An 18,092-nucleotide genomic window follows, 5' to 3' on the forward strand; every position below is an offset into this window, starting at 1 on the left:
CATGCATGAAAAAGGACCAAGATAGCAAATCAAACAACTAGTGTAGGGGAAGCAGAAACTACTCAGAGAACAGTAGAAGGCTTTAAAAAATCCCAGTGAGGGGCGCCTGGGTGGCGCAGTCGGTTAAGCGTCCGACTTCAGCCAGGTCACGATCTCGCGGTTTGCGAGTTCGAGCCCCGCGTCAGGCTCTGGGCTGATGGCTCAGAGCCTGGAGCCTGTTTCCGATTCTGTGTCTCCCTCTCTCTCTGCCCCTCCCCCGTTCATGCTCTGTCTCTCTCTGTCCCAAAAATAAATAAACGTTGAAAAAAAAAATTAAAAGAAAAAAAAATCCCAGTGAACTTCCTTAGAGAGACTTGAGAAGATGCTGCAGCTGCAAAATAAGTTTAGGCTGCTATGAGGAAGGAACAAGTAGGAAACAAGAAAGAAATCTTGGAAATTAAAAATATGGTTGTGAAAATTAAAAGTGCTTCAAATAGTTGAAATAAAAAGAAATCTGCAAAGTAGACCAAAAGACAAAAACTGAAAGCACGAGGAAAAAGTTAAGAAAAATTATTTTTATAATTTATCTTGTATAATATCTGTCAAATAGGAAAATACATGTAACATATATGTAACTTATGATAATCACATGAACACCAGGGAGTCCAGCTCAAGCAGAGCATCACCAACCTGCTTACTCCTTCCCTGTTCCCACTGCCTGCCTTCTAACCAGAGTTAATTGCAATTATGAATTTTGTGTTATGACCTTGTTTTCGAAATTTCGTTTTTTGTGCATATGAATGTACCCTTAAACAATAGTTTTACTTGTTTTTAAACTTAATTAAAATGGCATCATACCAACAGGTTGGTATGGAGGGATAAAAGGACATAAGGCTAGACTGAGAGGCAGGAAAGCACGGTGATTAAATGTAAGACTGCCATTTCACAACCTGACTCTGCCACTCCCAGACTGGTAAAGTTACTACACAAATTGCTTACTTCTTAGAGCCTCAGCTTCCTCATCTGCAAAACAGAGATAATAATATCACCTTCAGAGGGTTGTCACGACAACTGAATCAAGTAATACACATACAATGCTTAGAATGAGCTTGGCACAGAAAAACTGCTATGTAAATATTTACCACTTTCATTATTGTACTGTACTTTGTTTTCTGTGACTTTTTTCCCACTTTATTTTATGTTTAAAGATTTATCAATTTTGTTGCATATAGCTATAGTTCATTATTTTCTTCTACTGCCTAACATTTTATCATTGAAATATGCTATATTTTAACTTCTCATTCTCTTGTCAATCTACATTTGGGGTGTTTTACTTTTTTACTAATAAAATCTGTAATGCTATAAACATTCTTATACCTGTTTCCTGGTGCCTGGATGAAAAATCTCTCTAGAATATACATTCTTATGCCCATGAGTAGAACTGCTAGGCTATACATAGCACATGAGAACATGCAACTTCACATAAGACCAAATCACCAAGTTGTTTTCTAAAATGATAAACACTTTGCAGGATATAAAAGTGTCCATTGAGTTACAGACTTTACAGACTCCTGGTACGGTCAGACTTCCTAATTTTTTCTTCTTCAATAGAGTAAGATGATACTTCACTATCTTAATTTACATTGCCATACCTTTGAATGAGGTTGAATACTTTCAATATATTCATCCCTTATATCTCCTATTCTATAAAATCCTGCTGATATTATTTGCTCATTTGTCTATTAGGTTTTGGCTTACTAATCTTATTGATCTGTAAGAGTTCTTTATATATTCTCGAAAATGACACTTTGTCAATAGTTTGCTATGTGACTATCTTTTCCAAGTTTGGGGCTAATCTTTTCACTTTATTGATAATGTGTTTTGATGAACAGAGGCTCTCAAAGTTAAAATGATCAACTTTATCAATTTTTTAGTTAGCATTTTCTCTATTTTGAAGTAAAAACATATCTCCCATATTTCTGATAAAAGTTTCAAAGTTTCACCACCATATTTAAGTCTAATCCATCAGAGACTTTAAAAAAATTACACTATATATATGTGTGTGTGTGTGTATGCATATATATATAGTGTAATTTAGAAATCTCATTCTATTTACACACACACACACACACACACACACATCCTTTATATTATATTTATGTCTCCTCTCTCCATTGATACTCTTAGGGCTGCTATAATAAATTAATCACTTGGTGGTTTTAAAATGACAGCAATCTACTGTTTCATATTTCTGGAAGCTAGAAGTCAGAAATCAAGGTGTCCACAGGGTTGGTTCCTAGAGACTCTGAAGGACAAATCATCCTTTGCCTCTCTCCTAGTGTTTAGTGGTTACCCACAATCCTTAGTGTTTCTTGGCTTATAGATGTATCACTCCAATCTCTGCCTCCATCTCACACTGTCCTTACCTCTTCTTTAAAGGACACCAGTATTGGATTTAGGGCCCAGAATGATTTACTCTCTAGATCCTTAATTACATCTGCAAAGGTTTTGGGTAGACATTAATTTTGAGGGGTACACTAGTCAACCTCCTCCAATGAGTCACTATCAAGATCCGATATAATGCAGTATCTAGTTCTGGGCCCTTTCTTCTGTTCCATTCACCTGTTTTTCCATCCTTTAACCAAAACCACACTGTCTTAATTGCACATATTTTAATACTTTTATACTAATTATTGATATCTAAAAAACAGGTCCTCCCCCTCCCCTTCTCCTCTCCTCTTTCCCTTCCTTCTCCTCCTTTTAGAGTATTTTGGCTACTCTTGGGGCTTTTATCATCTATATAAATTTTCACATTAGCTTGCCAAATTCCTTTAAAAATATTGTTGATATTTTAATTGAAATTATACTGAATCAATGGAATATTGGGGAGAAACTGACATCTTTACATTATTAGGTACTCCAATCCACAAATATATCTCTCCCTTGTGTTTCAGCTTTTAATATTTTTCAATAATATGTTTTCTCCTATATCTTTTTTCAGTGAGCTTTTTACTTTGGAATAATTTTAGATTCATAGAAAAGCAGCAAAAGTAATACAAAAGATCTAGATTTACCCCTCACATGGTTTCCCCTAATGTTAACATCTTACATCCATCTTTTGTTAGATTTATTCATGAGTAACTTATACATCGTGGTACTGTTATAAGTGGTGAAACATAATGCACATGGTTTAGCAACCAAATAATAGGAGTCTCCAAAAATGAAAACAAGGGGGAAGAAATTATCAAATAATAAAATTTCTAAAAGCTCCAGAAGCAACTATCTTTAAATTCAAAGAGCCCACTCAGTCCTGAGCAAGATGAATGAGAAGTAGAATCTCACCTAGACCCTTCCTTGTGAAATTTCAGAACACCAAGAGAAAGCAAAGATCTTAAAAGCTGTGTAAAGTTGTTTACTTTAAAATGTGTTTTCCTGGATATCAGCTTCTATATATAACTCAGAGTCTCTAAAAACACGATCTCCTTTTATGCCCCCATTGGTCCTGAAGTGTTCTCCTGTATGTCTTGCATATTTCCTGCTCACTTTATTCCTAGGTGGCTTATACTTGTATTGTTATTTACATTATGAATTGACTTTTTCCTCATAATTTCTGGTTACCAGTGTTGTAAGAAAGCTAGTGATTTTTGTTTTCAATTAACCGTACACTGTCACTTACTAAATTCATATTATTTCAATAATTTTTTAGTTGAATCTGAACACTACAGATTCAACTAAAAATCTAATAGATCTAACAGATTATCCTGTTAGCTAATTACATAATCAGCAAACAATGATAATTTTGTCTTTCTTAGGCCTCTTGTTGCTTTTTCTTTTCTTATTACTCTGGCTGGAAAATTCCAAGAAATGTAATAATAGCAATTATAGTGAGTACCCTTGTCCCTAATTTTTACCTGTACCATTGCATTCTTAAAAAGTGCTTTGGGTTTCAGAAAGAGTCTCTATCATCTCATAGAAGAAATGGAGCAAGTTTAACATATCTCTGGCATTAACTGAATTTAATCAAAATATTTCAACTATGGAATCACCTTTACATTGCTGGTATAAATCCTACTTAGTTAAGGAATGTTATAGATTCAATTATGTCCTCCCCAAATTCCTAAATTGACTCCTTAACCTCCATTGTGATTGTATTTGGAAATGGGGCCCTTGGGGAGCTAACTAGGTTTAGATGAGGTCCTGATGGTGGGACCCTCACAATGGGATTACTGCATCCTTATAAGAAGAAACACCAGAGAACTTGCTCTCCTTCTCTCCTTGCTATGTAAAGACATTGGAAGAAGGTGGTCATTTATAAGACAGGAAGAGAGTTCTCACCAGAAACAGATCATGCTGGCATTTGATCTTGAACTCTGAGCCTCCAAAACTGTGAGAAAAAGAAATGCTGTTCTTTAAGCCACCCAGTCTCTGAAATTTTGTTAAGGCAGCCCTGGCTAAGAAGTCCTCCTGCCTGTCCTTGAGCTGGGATATCAGTCTCTTTCCACCATCAGACTCTAACTAAAATACTGGTTCTTGGGTCAAATATAACAGCTTTTGGAACTTGGCTGTCCTTGTTTTCGGCCCTCAGACTCAGACTGGATCTACACCATCAGCTCTCCTGAGTCAGCTTGCTAATTATAGTTTTTGGGACTTGTCAACCTCCATGACTGTATGAGCCAATCCCTTTTGATAAATGTGTATGTGTGTGTATCCTATTGGTTCTCTTTCTCTGAAGAACCTTGGCTAATATGAGGTATACTGCCTTTTTAATACATTCCTGAATTTATTTGCCACTGGTTTATTTATACTCTGTTAACCGTATTGTTCTGTACCATTTTTTTTTTACCATTAAGCCACTTTTACCATTAAGCTTTAACACTAGGTTCATGTCAACTTTGTAAAGTTAATTGGAAATTTCATTCTTTTTTTTGTATGCTTAAGGCAGTTTAAATAACAAAGAAAGTAGTATATGTTTCTTGCAAGTATGCCGAAATTTTCTCTAAAAATCACTTGAACATTTTGAAAATTATTTTGAACAACTCTGTCACAATTTTTAAAATTATTATTTCTTCCATAGTCATTTTTCCACTCAGATTTTCATCTTTTTTTAATCAATTTTGGTCATTTTTTATATTTCCACAGAAAATCATCCATTTTATCCAGAAGGTTTATTAGGATCATGTTGTACATGGTTTTTTCTTTAAAATTCTCTAGTCTTATCTTTTTACATGGTGATATTCTTTAACATTGTACATTTATATGAACTTTCTTTTCTCTCTACCACACTTACTATATGTTTGTGTATCTGGTTAAATTTGTATAACTGGTTGAGTTTATATAAACTAATATTTTCAGTAAAATTAATTTTGCCCTCTTTTTCTACCTTGGGGGAGGCAATCTGAAGTGCAGTTGACATAAAATTTTATATTAGTTGCATATGTATAACATAGTGATTCAACAATTCTATACATTACTCAATCAATGCTTACCACGTTAAGTGTAGTCATCATCTGTCACAATAGTGTTATAACAATATTATTTACTATATTCCCTATGCTATGCTTTCTACCTCTGTGAGTTTGTACCTCTTAATCACCTTCACCCATTTCACCTTTTCCCCTACACACCTCCCCTCTGACAACAACCAGTTTGTTCTCTGTAAGAGTCTATTTCTTTTTTTCTTGTTTGTTCTTTTGTTTTGTTTTTTAGATTCCACATATAATAAGTGACATCGCATGGCATTTTTTTTTCTGTCTGACTTATTTCACTTAGCATAATATCCTCTAGGTCCATCCATATTGTTACAAATAGCAAGAGTTCCTTCCTTTTTAAGACTAATATTCCATTTTATGTGTGTATGTGTGTGTGTGTGTATACACACACATACATTATATGCACACACATACATACACACACACATGCATATATATAAATACACATACATGCACACACACAATCTTCTTTATCCATTCATCTATGGTTGAACATTTGGGTTGTTTTCACATCTTGGCTACTGTAAATAATGCTGCAATAAATGTAGTCGTGTATATATCTTTTTATTTTCACTTGGGTAAATACCTAGTAGTGGGATTACTTAATCATATGGTATTTCTATTTTTAATTTTTGAGGAACCTCCACACTGTTTTCCACAGTGGTTGCACCAATTTACATCCCCACCAACAGTGCATGGCAGTTCCCTTTTCTCCACATCATCACCAACACTTGTCATTTCTTGTCTTTTTGGGACTAGCCATCTGACCAATGTAAGGTGTTATCTTATTATGGTTTTGATTTGTATTTCTCTGATGATTAGTGATGCTAAGCGTCTTTTCATGTGTCTGTTGGCCTTCTGTATGTCTTTTGGAAAAATGTCTATTCAGGTCCTCTGCCCATTTTTTAACTGGATTGTTTGTGGGGTTTTTGATGTTGAGTTGTAGTTCTTTATACATCTTGGATATTAACCAAGGCATTCATTTTTGCAAATATCTTTTATTAAGTTAGACTGCCTTTTTGTTTTATTGATGGTTTTCTTTGCTATGAAAAAGCTTTTTATTTTGGTGTAGTCCCAACAGTTTATTTTTGTTTTTGTTTCTCTTGCCTCAGGAGATACATTCATACGTACATTGCCAAGGCCAACGTCTGAGAGATTACTGCCTATGTTTTCTTCTGGAAGTTTTATGGTTGCAGGTCTCACATTTATATCTTTAGTCCATTTTGAGTTTATCTTTTTGTATGGTATAAAAAAGTGGTCTAGTTTCATTCTTTTCCATGTAGTTGTCCAGTTTTTCCAACACCATTTTCTATTTTTTCTTTTTTTTCTATTCTTAATGGTTTATTTTTTAAATCTCTCACTGATTTTTGCCCTCATTTTTCTTCTCATTTTTTCCAGTTAAGCTTTCAGCCCTTTTTCTAATTTCTATAATTTAAAACTGATATTATTTTCAAACTTTCTCATGTTCTAAAGCATTTCTAGTTCTATTTAGGTCTGTGGATTTGCTATAAATTCAGATTTAGCTAATTTCCACAGATTTTAATTTATCATATTCTTTTGGTGGTTAATTACTCAACAGACTACACAGAACTAACATCAGAAAAGTTAGAAAAAACTTCTGCACAGCAAAGGAAACAACTAACAAAACTAAAAGGCAACCAACGGAATGGGAAAAGATATTTGCAAATGACATATCGGACAAAGGGCTAGTATCCAAAATCTATAAAGAGCTCACCAAACTCCACACCTGAAAAACAAATAACCCAGTGAATAAATGGGCAGGAAACATGAATAGACACTTCTCTAAAGAAGACATCCGGATGGCCAACAGGTACATGAAAAGATGCTCAACGTCGCTCCTCATCAGGGAAATACAAATCAAAACCACACTCAGATATCACCTCACGCCAGTCAGAGTGGCCAAAATGAACAAATCAGGAGACTATAGATGCTGGAGAGGATGTGGAGAAACGGGAACCCTCTTGCACTGTTGGTGGGAATGCAAATTGGTGCAGCCGCTCTGGTAAACAGTGTGGAGGTTCCTCAAAAAATTAAAAATAGACCTACCCTATGACACAGCAATAGCACTGCTAGGAATTTGCCCAAGGGATACAGGAGTGCTGATGCATAGGGGCACTTGTACCCCAATGTTTATAGCAACACCCTCAACAATAGCCAAATTATGGAAAGAGCCTAAATGTCCATCAACTGATGAATGGATAAAGAAATTGTGGTTTATATACACAATGGAGTACTACATGGCAATGAGAAAAAATGAAATATGGCCCTTTGTAGCAACATGGATGGAACTGGAGAGTGTTATGCTAAGTGAAATAAGCCATACAGAGAAAGACAGATACCATATGGTTTCACTCTTATGTGGATCCTGAGAAACTTAACAGAAACCCATGGGGGAGGGGAAGGAAAAAAAAAAAGAGGTTAGAGTGGGAGGGAGCCAAAGTATAAGAGACTCTTAAAAACTGAGAACAAACTGAGGGTTGGTGGGGGGTGGGAGGGAGGGGAGGGTGGGTGATGGGTATTGAGGAGGACACCTTTTGGGATGAGCACTGGGTGTTGTATGGAAACCAATTTGACAAAAAATTTCATATATTAAAATAAATAAATAAAGTAGAAAACTCCTCACAAAAAAAAGAAAGAAAAGTTAGAAAATGCTTGAAAAATTGTAATGGTTAAAATTAAGACATCATGGATACTTGTTTAGAAGAGGAATGGCAATGAGGAATAGGAGATGGGCAAGAAGAAAGGGAGAAAAATACAGAAATTTCTCTCTCAATTTATGCCAAATAAGTAACAGTTTTGGCTATACTCAAGATCTTGATTTTGAATCACTTTTTATTCCATGGAAACACTTCTTTTCAGGCTATCTAAGTGTCTGGTTTGACAATCTTCATGAATTGGTGTAAGAATCTTTTCCTGGGCACCAGGCTGTCTCAGTCAGTTGAGAGTCCGACTCTTGATTTCAGCTCAGGTCATGATCCCAGGGTTGTGGGATGGAGCCCTGTGTGTCAGGCTCTGTGCTGAGCATGGAGCCTTCTTAAGAGTCTGTCTCTCTGTCTCTGTCTCACTCTCTTTCTCTCTCCCTCTGGCTCTCTCCCCTGCTTGTGCTCTCTCACTCTCTAAAAAAAAAAAGTTCTTTTTCTGTTGCCTCCTAATTTGAAGGGTATAGAAAATCGTTGGGACACAAATTCTGCCAAAATTTTTAGATACTGCTCAATCATTTTCTGGTATTTTAGTATTTCAGATGAAAAGCATAGGGATTTTATTTTCCTTTTTATGTATTTTCTTCTGACCTTATATTTGAGGGTGGGTTTTCATTCTTGAATTTTTTTTAAGTTTATTTATTTTGAGAGGAAGGGACAGAGATAATCCCAAACAGGCTCCACGCTGTCAGCAAGGAAACCAAGGAGGGGCTCAATCTCAGTAAATGTGAGATCATGACCTGACTCAAAATCAAGGGTCATACACTTAACCAACTGAGCCACCCAGGCACACTTTCATTTTTGAAAATTAAAAATTTCACCAGAACTTTTGGATTTCGACTATAAAAAAGACTTCAAATTATTCCTTTTTTATAAATATAATGCTCTCTATAATTTCATAATTTAAAATAAAGATTTTCTGGGGCTCCTAGGCAGCTCAGTCAGGTAAGCATCTGGCTCCTGATTCTGGCTCAGGTCTGATCTCACAGTATGTGAGTTCGAGCCCCACATCGGTCTCTCTGCTGTCAGCACAGAGCCCACTTCAGATTCTCTGTCACCCTCTCTCTCTCTGCCCCTCCCCCACTTGCACGCATGTTCTCTCTCTCTCTCAAAAATAAATTTTAACAAATAAAATGAAGTAAAGGTTTTCTTATATTTACTCCTATATCTCAGTGCTAATCAATATCAAATTGTACTTCTGCCCTTGTCCCCTTTCTCTGTTGATTATAGGTCTTGTCATAACTTTAGTGACATTTTGTTTGCCCATTATCATAGGGAAGGAAGGTTTTTGTTTGTCCAGTATTTTGAGTTCAGATGGGCTCTGTCATGGCTCCAGAATGACTTGTTCCCGTTATTGTAGTCTCAGATATTATAAACATTTTTATTTTCTGCACTTTCATTATAACACTTGAAGAAACAAAAATAAATAAAATAAAAAGTAGCATTTGAACAATTGGCTATAAAAAGCATGGTGAGGCTGCTTCTCCAGGAGTTTCTTTGCCATATGGTGGGGAGTGGTCATCCAAAGACTCATAAAAGTTATTCTCTAGTGGCATGACTGAAGTTCTCAGGAGAACTCTACTGGCTCTTGCAGAAATCAACTGGCACTGCTTACCATGCCGCCCATGCCAGCAGGTAGCTAGGGATGCATTCCATGGTCAGTAGCTTAGAAAATAGCCTCGTTAATTTGTGAAATATTTCATGATTACCCATGATGTAGAAGTTACTGGGCTAGATACTAGGGTAGAAGAGTGATTAAAAGAGACATGGTACCACCCTTTCAGTAGAAGAGACAGAAACAAACAAGTAATTATTCAACTCATTTTTCATAATATACATGTATTTTTAATTCTGGATCTTACAGGAAGGTTCTTGGATGAGGACATAAATTTGGTAATCATTAAGTTATAGGTAATCAGAGTTATGGGAGTGGATGCTATTAGTGGATAGTACTTTCATTTTCAAATGAAAAATAAGGGGGGGGGGGGGCAGGGGGCTAGGACCAAGATTAAAGGAATATTAACTTTTATAACTCTGATAGAGTCTTCTCTATAAATTGGAAGCTAAGAAGAACCAGTCAGAGAAGAGAAAACTTTTAAAATATATTTCAACTAAATAGAATGCCTGAGTTAGACACTGTTATTTGCTTTCTCAATACCTATTCCCTGATTATTCCCTGCTAACAAAGCTCAGCTTGGTTTGGGAGAGCCATGTTCCCATTCCGAAGTGATATACTCACTTTCTCAATCTTCCTTGTTTGTGGGAGAAGCCATGTACCACAGTTCTGGCCAAAGACAATAAAGCCTCCTGTACGTTTTTTGAAAAGCTTTTATATTCTGATTTTTTAAGAGAGGGAAGGGGGCTTTAGATGCTGCTTGTGTTGCTCTTTGTCCTTCTGTGCACTGAAAATAGACTAGTGCTCTCTGATCTACAGCAACCATCTTGCTACTATGAGGTAGGTAATATGCATGGAAATAAAAGTCAACTTGCTAAAACCAGGAAGGTTTGGTTATGTTCCCAGTGGGATTATTTAGTAGCACAATAAATGCTAACAGCCAATCACATCCAAATTTATTGTTAGATGAGTACATTAAAGTTATTTTTGTTCTAGCCACTATAATGAACTTTTCTATACTTGCAATTGAATACATTTCTAATTAACAAAATTTCTGTCTTAAACATAAACTTAAAATAGTTTCTCCACTATAAATATAATTGTAATTATTTTGGGAAATTAGAAAAAATAAAGTCTATGTAATTGTGAAATACTTTTTCTATGTATTTCCCAGTTAATTATAAAGAATGAAAGAATACCAGAGAACAAAACAAAAAACAATCTTCCTCTGTTTTCATCTGATTTTCTTTGATAATGAAAGGGAAAACTGATTTTTTTTTAGTTTTGCTTCAAAATATCCAAAACTTAGTCTCTTTTAACTAAATGTGCATTGTCCATAGACACTGGACCAAAGGGAGAGTTTTCTTTGTTTTCTGACAAGGGGAAGAAATGGAGAGGAAAGAACATCAAGTCCTACCTACCTAAAGATGGCAGAAATTGCATATACCTGACTAGAGACATAAACTTTTGGTAGGAATACAGTGGAAAGGCTATGATTTTCTAAGCAAACACATCAGGTCAAGGACATTTAAAGCCAAACTTTTTCATCTCTGATTCTCTCCCCCAAACTACTCTCTGCTCTGTACCCTAAGACTTGCGCTAAAAATAAATTATTTCAACTATTACTATTTAAGACTAAGGACCTTATTTGACCCCGTCTTCATTTAGAACCTTTTATTAAGTTGTTACTATTTCTTAGGCACCATGCTGACATTGAGGATACAATGTCAAATAAGATATGAGTAGTAATTTAAAAATCAGTGACAGAGGAAAAAATCAAGTGAAAATAAACCTAAAAGTTAAATAGAACATAAATACTGTTCCTAAGGACCCTAAATACACAAAAGAAATCAATAATTATGGTTTAATGTGACAAATTATATGACAGACGTCTGTGAGCACTACAACAGTGGTTCTAAAATTTTACCTCCCATTTGAATCACCTGGAGGTTTCTTTTTAACTTTATTTTTTATTTTTTAAAATTTACATCCAAATTAGTTAGAATATAGTGAAGCAATGAATCACCTGGAAGGTTTTAAAAAGTTCCAATGCCCAAGCCACACTAATTAGTCTCTCTGAGGCTGAGATCTAATCATTAGTGTTCTTTACTTTTAACTCCTTAGATGATTCCAATAAGTTCCCAAGTTTGAGGACCAGTGCACTGGTGGCAATCCCAGCAAAATCAGGAACAAGATTAAGAGGTGTTCTAGAAGCATTATTTTAAATTAATATAAAATTTGTGTCCAATGCAGTAAGACATGAATATTTAAAACTATTTAGAGCTGATATCACTGTCAACTATAAAAGCAAAAACAACTGATAAACTATTAAAATTAGTATGATGGCTTATATAAGTAGTCAGATACAAGAATTACAGAAATTAGAACTCATATACTATTAGTAGGAATGTAAATGGTACACCTCGCTTTTCAAAACAGTCTGGCAGTTCCTTAAATGACTGAACATAGAGTTATCATATGATCCAACAATTCCACTTACAGACATATACCCTCCAAAAGAAAACATATGTCCACACAATAAGTTATACATGAATTGTTCATAATAAAAAATAGAAATAACCCAAATGCCCACTGATAAACTGATAAATAAAATGTGATATATCCATAAATAGAATATTATTTAGTAATAAAAGGAATGAAGTACTACTGATGCATGTTACAACATGAACTTTGAAAACATTATGCTAAGTAAAAGAAGCCAGTGACAAAAGATCATATATTGTTTGATTCTGTTTATATTAAATGTCCCAAACAGGCAAATCTAGAGACAGAGGGTAGATTAGTGATTGCCCAGGGCTGAGGACAATGTGATCATTGGAGGGTAATGGCTAAAAAATTTGGGGTTTCTTTTGGGTAATGAAAATCTTCTAAAATTCATTGTGATGATGAATGTAAAGCTCTATGAATACACTAAAAGCCACTGAATTATACACTGTAAATGGGTGAACTGTATGGCATATGAACTATGTCTCAATAAAGCTGTTGAAAAAAGAATACTTCAAATGCAACAGCTTTCTGGTATAATGTAGTAAGTAATTATAACTAATTAAAGCTATATTTTGCTTACAGTGGTTTTAACAAAAACTTTAACAAAAGTTTATATGGAATCTCAAAGCAAACAAACATGGTACTGCTTGGTTGAAACAGGGATGTGGATCCTAGAGTCCAGCCTGCTTGTCCCTGCCCTGTTCCTTCCTCCAAGGGATTCCTAGAAACAATAGGGATCCAGGGAGTATGATTTCAAATCCACTGCTTTAAAATTTTTTTTAATATTTATTTATTTTTGAGAGGCAGAGAGAGACAAAGCACAAGCAGGAGAGGGGCAGAGACAGAGGGAGACACAGAATCTGAAGCAGGCTCCAGGCTCTGAACTGTCAGCACAGAGCCCAACGTGGGGCTCGAACCCATGAACCGTGAGATCATGGCCTGAGCCAAAGTCAGACACTTAACCAACTGAGCCACCCAGGTGCCCTAAAATCCACTGCTTTTTAAAATACAACAGGAATCCTTCTTATAGTAACAACAACAATGAAATAACTACAAAAAAAAAGAATCTGTTTAAGACCCATATAACAAAACTGAATAATTTTACTGACAGATAGAAAGGAAGGCCTGAATAACAAGCCTCTTATATTATGACACCACTTGTTTAAAAGAAACTAGATTTTGTTCTTAAATTCAAAGATTTGACACTTTTTTTTTTTAGCTTAACTAAGAAATTTTAAAAGAGACAGGGGTATACTACCTTCACATACACAACTGCAGAAGCAATTTTGAGTAACTGGAAATACATAACAAAAACTTTCTCCTCCTCATCTTGGTTTAGCTCCTGGAAAGTCAGATCTGATATTTTTCCAAGTATACATTGGTACTATCATAGTCAACGTGGAATCTTTAGATATCAAGACCCAATGTAAGAATCTCACTTTTCTTCTATTTTTTTATCCCAAGATTCTTTTCCCAATAAAAAGGGAATAGGTTTAAGAGAAAGATCTGAGTTAAAATCCATCTTTGCCACTTTGTCACTTAGTTTCTTCATCTATAAAATGTGGACTATAACACCTCCCCCTAGAGTTATGATAAGGATTAAAATCTCTGCATGTAATACATCTAGTACAGGATTTGGCACTTAGTCAGTAAAAATGTTAGATTATTTTTGCTATTATTAGTTATAATGTAGTTATAAAAATGAACCTATTAACTGAAAAGAATGATTACAACAGCCTTAATCATTCTGACTAGGAAGGTGTTGCCAATGTTTAATCAATGGAATACATGGACTAAAAAGATGATTCTCCTTAAGATGTGTTTCTCTATGACACATTTAAGTTGTCTCTACACTAGTTTATTTCAGATGCTTCTAAGGTTGGGATGGGAGTTCAGAGGGAAGGATTTCAAGATCAGATAAGTTTGGGAAGTGCTTTATACAACTAAATCCACTTCTAACATTTTCAAGAACTGGGGTAGGTGATCAACTATTTCCTGGGACATGGGACATTCAGTGCTAAAGTGAGAAAGTCCTCAGCAAACCTGGACAGTTGGGCACCCCAATTCATGACATATGTTGTACATCTAAATATAGAGATTATAATCAAGGTAATACACTGTAAATAAAGTATTTTCTATTGTTCACCCTGGCAAAGATACCTCAAAATGACATGGAAGGCCAGGTTCACATTTAGAAATTTTGGAGTATAGAGTGTTTACGCCAGAATATGTTTGGTGAAGAGAGGCAGTCCCTAGTCTCTGGTCCCAGTCTATACTCTTACCCCCCATTCTCATCCTACCAGGCCAAGAAGCCTATAGACACTCTGACCTATGTATCCATATCCCATTCATACCCTTCTCCCCTCCAAACAGATGGGCTTTGCTTCAGGCATACTGGTGGGAAAACTGCTCTCTGGAGGAAGGATTTGTAGCAGATTGCTGCAGAAGAAGGCTTGGGCCAACTGAGTGGTGCATTCTAGGGTTCCTGGTATCTGCAGCAGTGTCTAGAAAGAGGGGTGGGCTGTGGGTGGGCAAACACCCTTGATTTTGGGGATTTCTTCCCCCTCTGAAAGGGGACCCAGTGAAATAGCCATCTTAGGGCAATGCTGCACACTAAAGTTTTTCCTCTGGGAGATACATAATTTACATTAGCACATTAAATGTTTTCAGAAGAAAAAATACAACACTGGTTTTCATTTTTGTTTTTGTTTTCAGCCTAACCTTCACACAGCCCAAAACCTGGATATGGGCACCAGGGTACAGATAGAGAAAGCTCCAGGAAGAAAACCTTTATTTCTGACTCAAAGAACAAAATTAAGGATTCCTAAAATTCAGAGAGAATAGGAGAAACTCCATTTTTTCTTTTCTAGGTTCTTTTGTGCCCCGGCCACCAACCTATCCTTAGTGGCAGCAGCAGTGGCATCAAGGGGAACAATGACTAGCAAAAATTCTGAGGTAACCTTCCTCTCCAATTCGAATATTCCTAAAAGAGGAAAACTCCTAATACTTTTTTCCTCTCCCGATCATTGTACCACTTGGCCTGAGATGTGGCACCATCAATGGAAGTGGACACATGAGCCAGATAATGAAGCCACAAATTTTTGAAAAAAGGATCAAAATAGGAGAGCCAGAAAGTACCAGGGAGATCATAAAGAGCTCAGAAAATTGATTCCTTAAACTCATTTATAAAATCCTAGGTTTGGGTGACTCAGTTGGTTGAGCATCCAACTCTTGATTTCAGTTCAGGTCATGATCCCAATGTCATGGGATTGAGCCCCACACCAGACTCCACGCTGAGTGTGGAGCCCACTGAATATTCTTTCTCTCCCTCTGCCCCTCTCCCTCATTTGTGTTTATAAATAAATAAAATCCTAGGTTAATCCATGAGTGATGCAGGCATTGATTTGACCCTACACAGCATATTTAGACTTTGACAACTGAATTACAGATCACCGCTCAGATACCAGACAGGCCACTGGGTAGCACACACAGAACAAATACGAAGAGCACAACAAAGCCTGTGTGATTTGAATGACACTAACTATACCCACAGAAGGTAGACCTGAAGCTGTAGCATCAACTTAACAAGGTCAACTGCCTGCCACGACAAAAATATCGAATTCTCCATATGACGAAATCAGGATGCAGAATCTTGAAACATAATATTAAAATGTCCAGGATGCAGAGAAGAACTGGAAAAACTTTTAACTTACATGGAAAAAGAAAATCAAGACACCAATGCCAAGATGACATAGAGGTTGGGATTATCTGATCATGACCATTTACAAAATGGCACCAAGACTTCCACTTCTGGGAAGATAGAGTAAATGTACTTTTTCCTGTTCTCCTCACTAAGTACAGCCAAACACTCAGGACATTATACAAAATAATGGTGAGTAGACTCTGAAAGGTGGAAAGAAGGAAAAAAAATAGGTATTTGGGGAACCTGAGGTGGTAATTTTCTTGGGCTTTTTCCTCATACATCCCACTCAGTATTAGAAAGGCCAACAACCTACAAATGACAGTGAGCACAAACACAAAGCAACAACAACAAAAGGCTGCTGTCTCTAGCCAAGGACCAGGAGGACCCACAAAAAACCTGCACCTAACTTAATACTTAGAGATGAATGACAGAATCCTTTTCCCCCAAATCAGGAACAAGACAAAGATATCTGTTCTCACTGCAGCTATTCAACATGGAACACCTGGAGAGTGCAATAAAGAACAGGACAAGAAGAACTAAAACTCTCTATTTACAGATGACACAAATGTCTACATAGAAAGTCACCCAAAAATCTTAGATCTGTAAGTGTGAGTTCATAAAGGTTACAGGATACAAAAATCAACTGTATTTCCATATGCCAGCAATGAACATGTGGAAACCAAAATTTAAAATATAGTATCATTTATAACCACTCAAAATAAAAGAAAATCCTTAAATGCAAATGTAACAAAATATGTAAATGGCTTATATGTTGATGAAAGATTTAAATAAATGGCACGACAAACCCTGTTGATAGACTGGAAGATTCAACATAGTAAGGATGTCAATTCTCCCCAAATGATATACAGTTTCAATGCAATTCCCATTAAATTATTAGCCAGATATTTTGTAGATATAGACAAGACTATTCTAAAATTCATATGGAAAAGAAAAGGAACTAGATTAGTTAAAACAGTTTTGAAAAAGAAAAAGAAAGTGGGAAGAACCACTCTATCCAATTTCAAGACTTATTACAGAGTTACAGTAATCAAGATTGGGATTGGCAGAAGGAGAAACACATAGTTCAATGGAATCTTCTAAGTCTACGTGCTATAACCAAAGCTGGAGAAGGTCTCTAGGGGAATCTGAGACTAAAATAAATGATACCTTATCCTTCTCCAAATCCTTAGCAAACTGCACACTTGGGGCCCACGTTTCTTAATGTACCATATGCTCTACAATCACTAGGCTTTAAGCAATCTCCTGCCACTGACCTCTGTGTCCCTTAATTAAGAAAATGTTTATGAACAACTTTCTCACCCCTGGTGGTAACAGAGGAGCCTCCAGCCTTTGTGTCCATCAGCTTGACCTGGCAAGGGACCAGGCCAAGAACAGAAGGTCTCAAGGAGGGTCTCTGCCTTGGCCTATGCCTTCTGAGCCTCCCTTCTAACTGGCAACAGACAATAGTGATTCCCCAAGTCTGTTGGGTCCAGGTGGTAGGTGAATGAAACAATACACACTGATGAAGAAAGTTGCTCAGCAAATAATGGTGGAAACTGTGTGTCATAGCACATTGTGTATATGTGTGTGAGTGGTTAGCTATTTGTGTAAGTTTCCTGTTGCTGCTGTAGCAAATTATCATAAACTAGTGGCTTAAAACAACACAAATTTAAGGGCACCTGGGTGGCTCAGTTGATTAAACACCCAACTTCTGCTCAGGTCATAATCTCATGGTTCATGGGTTTGAGCCTCATGTCAGGCTCTGTGCTGACAGCTCTGAGCGTGGAGCCTGCTTCAATTCTGTGTCTCCCTCTCTCTCTGCCCCTCCCCCACTTGTGCTCTATTTCTCTCTCAAAAATAAACAAACATTTAAAAAACCCCACCAATTTATTATGTTATAGTTCTGGATGTCACAAGTCTTAAATTAGTCTCACTAGGCTAAAACCAAAGTGTCAGATGGGCACCTGGTTGGCTCAGTTAGTAGAGCATGAACTCTTAATCTTGAGGTCGTGAATTCAAGCCCCACACTGGGTGTGGAGTCTAGTTAGGGGGGGGGAAAAAAAGAGGTGTCCAATCTC

This window comes from Prionailurus viverrinus, chromosome C2 (assembly GCF_022837055.1).
Source record: "Prionailurus viverrinus isolate Anna chromosome C2, UM_Priviv_1.0, whole genome shotgun sequence".
In the NCBI taxonomy this organism is placed as follows: Eukaryota; Metazoa; Chordata; class Mammalia; order Carnivora; family Felidae; genus Prionailurus; species Prionailurus viverrinus.